The following is a 3,376-nucleotide window of genomic DNA, read 5'->3' as shown; positions in this document are numbered from 1 at the left end:
AACCAACCCATGAACGCGCAATTATCTCAGATAACTCAATCCAGCCATACTAATCATCAACAACAGGTGCGTTCGAAGAACCGAATTAGCCAGATCCTGATTAGCGCGATGATATCATCTTGGATGTGACATTTCATCTCGGATGTAATAAACGACGTACGAAGAACGGGCCCCTGTTGGGCTATGGGTGTGTTTGTTTTGGTGCTTTCAAATATCAACATCATTTGGCAAAAACCGCTTAGTGCACCTTTAAATCTGATAAGCAACACTAAAGCCTTATTAGGTGGTCATTTATTAATTATTTGTTATCTTAAAACTATAATCTAGTATATTTTACATTACATATTCTTGGAAATTGTTAGCAGAAGTCAATCCACTTCCAATTTGGTACAAATGTCCCTAACTAGTTCTCTTTTAATGGGCAGATGACCAGTAACTAAGCGCACAATGGAAGTCCATCATTTGACATGATGAATACAGTTCCAGTCGGCTGGAGAGTGTGTTTGATTGATTTGCGTGATGCTATTTGTTTGTGTGAAATTGGATGTTTCCACAGTTTAATACATCTGCACGCGCCAAGCTCATGCGCACCTGCAAGAATACTTGCTTCAGTGAGTTCTCACACACAAGCGAACACCAGACAAACCACCTAGACCACCAAAACCACTTCAGCTTTGAGCCAGCAACTAAACCTGAGAAAAACAGCGAAAAACTGTCAATCATAGTCATTTTAAAAGTCTTTGTGCATGTTATCATGCACAAGAATGGATGCATGCAATGCCAATAGGAGTTAATATTAATAATAGTTCTAGTCTCTCTGATTTAAGCTAATGGACTTTAAGGCTACTTTAATTGTTATGCATGTTAAATGTTCTGCACCACAAAAGTTGCATCTAATAAGCACATAAATGAGGAACATCTAAATCTAGAGTCTAAATCACCTGTAGCTAAATGTAAGTTGGCATACACACTGGCACACTGTGTGTGGCTAACAACTGTTTATCAAACAGATAATTGCATGACCCGAATCCGGTTTGAGTCAAGTGCTGGCTGATTCTCATCAACTTTGGCACATACTTCAAAGCTGGAGATAGCAGCATGTTTATTCATTTTCATTCTACAGGGGCTGGTAACTATCAAAATCCCAAACCTAGAGAGAATACACAAAGATTTTTCAGATATGATTAGACTTAAAGAGCTCTGTGACCCCTGCCATCTCCTAGAACCACCTTTGGCGCTTTAGGAAGGAGCTCCACGTGACTTTCCCTTCATGTAAGAAGTTAGTGCCTGGTCATAGTCATCCAGCTTGGCAGATGTGATCTAAATTTCCTTGGCACCCCACAACCTCGCGGTCAAGTTTTATAGACCACAGCCCAGGGCAAGTAAAATTCTCAAGGAATCGAACAAAAGGGGAGCCCTATATAGCTGAAACCGCACTGCAAAAAGAGCAGTCGGCTGACATCTCAAGGAATCCTGCACGTCACTGAGAGTGCAGAAACAGCTCTTTCTGGCACACGGACTGAAGGTCATGTGTGGAAGTATTTATTTGAGGCTCGGGACCCTCTTGGGGAAAGCTCTGCAGGATTCTTGGTCCTGAGAATTTGCTGGTCTTTCTCTTACCACATAAGAGATCCACTGCAGAGGATGAAAAACACAATGTGCAAAGCAGACAAAAATACCACATGTATCGCTTATGGGCTGGGAGCGTAAATGTGATGTACTTCTAATGAAAACAGCTGATTTGCTCGGCTAAAACATTTTCTTCTGTGGAAACAGCTTTGCCACCAGTCTTTAAAGTAAAACAAGTGAGAGAGGAATGAAAAAGAAGTCTTTTTAAAATTGCAACACTAGCAAACAAAGTTGACAAATACTTGAAAGTGTAGCCATGTGAATGACATTTGACTAAGATACGACGGCTTACAATGATTTATGATTGAATAAACAAAAAAATATATAAAACAAACTGAATTCTTTGCAAAAAATACATCAAATATTGTAAAGAAACACCCCATCCCAAATGAATTGAAATGACATTTTATGCCCCTTCTAAAAGTGCAAACACAGAAGTCAATTGTGACTCATCACATATCATTTAGTGTCTAGCTATTTGAATTGTGAATGACCTGTTGGATAGGTGTCTTACTTTCCCCATCAATCATGTCAGCTCGACCCAACACAAACACACTGGCAATGCACACCAAAAAAAAAAGTCATCACTCAATAACAGAAGGAATTAGCTTGTTTAGCATCACTCTAAAGTCAAAGACTTATGTAACTGGCACAAATCCTTAAAATATGAATCTATGATGTGGGTGACTTGGCTGAAACACATTCTAACCAGATGCTGCTACACATATGGGATATGGATCAAAAGACGTTATTCTTCAAGATTATTCCATTTACAATTATGCTAAAACACATAAGGTTTATTATGATGGAAAAAAAAATCTTATACGACCAATTCTTTTCAGTTTTATAACCTACCTCAAACAGTAGCTTCCCATCTGGAGCTTTAACCATACAGAGACGTGGACAGAAAATAACGAGATGTCGCCCTAAACCGTGGAAACTGGCCTATAAACTGACAATACAACATATTTTAACCTTATTTTAATAGGAAAACCGAGTACAGTCTTTGTTATTTTAGTAAAATCCTGTAACATTTAGTATATCCTGGTCCCTCTGGACATTTGTCTCTTTATACCACAAAATACCACGTTAAGCACATTCAAACCACAGACAGCTATTTACGCAAATTATACTTAACATCTACACTACTCTCAAGTAAAATAATCGAAAACTACACTGATAACCGTGCCAACCATGATTTCCGACAGAAAGCCGGTTTGGGCAACACCCTCAGCCACACAATCCGCTTAAATGCTCCGTCATACACGGCTCTCTGGTCCTTCACCAAGTCTATTTTCGTCGGTTTTGGCTATCTAATGCGCCGTTATGAAAATTGAATGCGAAAGATTGCGCCTTCATTTTACTTACCAAAAGGTTCCTGCAAATAATCTAGAGTGTCTGAGCGACTCAAACCTCGCCATGCGATCGTAGTGATGTCTGATTCGCGAGCGAATCGTTCTGTTCGACCTGTTCTTTTCAATGAATCAAACGAACCGATTCGAAAATCCAAATGATTCAACCAGATCAATTTGCTAGAGTTATGCTGCGTTCAAGTCCTCCTGGGACGTTCGTACTTACGAGTTGACAATCGTAATTACGACGTCAGGTGCGTTCAAGTCAGTTTAGTCGGCACAAGATGGCGGTGTACCTTCTTTTAATAAATTACAAGAAAATACAACAGGGTCTGTTAACTCTGCTTATAGAAAATGAAGAGCAAAGAATTCGCATCAGGTGTGTTTTGTGTTTT

At 39.4% G+C, this 3,376-nt stretch overlaps 1 protein-coding gene across 1 annotated transcript in view; it reads right to left on the bottom strand.

The window, feature by feature from the left end:
• Window positions 1-3,107, bottom strand: part of LOC107738588 (protein tyrosine phosphatase type IVA 3-like) — a 40,533-nt gene extending 37,426 nt beyond the window's left edge. The window contains exon 1 of the mRNA XM_016550352.1: window positions 2,998-3,107. The gene's annotated coding sequence lies outside the window, so the exon portion shown is untranslated. The remainder of the gene's footprint in view (window positions 1-2,997) is intronic.
• Between the last annotated feature and the right edge of the window lie 269 nt (window positions 3,108-3,376).

The sequence above is a fragment of the Sinocyclocheilus rhinocerous genome, unplaced genomic scaffold (genome assembly GCF_001515625.1).
Source record: "Sinocyclocheilus rhinocerous isolate Xijiao unplaced genomic scaffold, SAMN03320098_v1.1 scaffold525, whole genome shotgun sequence".
Lineage (NCBI taxonomy): Eukaryota > Metazoa > Chordata > Actinopteri > Cypriniformes > Cyprinidae > Sinocyclocheilus > Sinocyclocheilus rhinocerous.
Note: the sequence above shows the minus strand (reverse complement) of the source record. Positions and strands in the feature narration are given on the sequence as shown.